The sequence below is a fragment of the Limulus polyphemus genome, unplaced genomic scaffold (assembly GCF_000517525.1).
Source record: "Limulus polyphemus unplaced genomic scaffold, Limulus_polyphemus-2.1.2 Scaffold7228, whole genome shotgun sequence".
Lineage (NCBI taxonomy): Eukaryota > Metazoa > Arthropoda > Merostomata > Xiphosura > Limulidae > Limulus > Limulus polyphemus.
The window spans coordinates 33,254-33,858 of NW_013672838.1; positions in this window are offsets into that span (position 1 = coordinate 33,254).

The window sequence follows — 605 nt, forward strand, 5'->3', positions numbered from 1 at the left end:
ACGAAACTTTAACATCAACTCCAATTTTAAAATAAGTTTTATTACGCTGTATTTATAAAACGAAACTTTAACATAAACTCCGATTTTAAAATAAGTTTTATTACACTGTATTTATAAAACGAAACTTTAACATAAACTCCAATTTTTAAACAAGTTTTATTACACTGTATTTATAAAACGAAACTTTAACATAAACTCCAATTTTTAAACAAGTTTGACTACACTATTTATAAGTCGTGTGTTATATTCTCCAAAGGAAAACGAATTTTAACTAATTTTAGTTGCAAATTCACATATTTCTTAAAAATCAACAATTTTTTAAATTATTGTAGTGATACTAGAGGAAAGGACTGTTGATACAGCTAGTGTAATAAACCGTGAGTTGTGAAAGGTAATCATAACGATAAAGGCTTAACTTTAGTAGTAGATCAAGCAACTTGTATTACGTCATCGCATTCGCTGTAAAGAAAAACACTAAAGCGACGTCGACTCAATCAAGGGGATTTCCCTTTATCGTAGTTTTAGTTATTGTTTTGTTTCTCGTGAAATGATCACATTATACAAATTGATCCGTTGCATTGTTTTGAAGACGTTGATTACAAAAC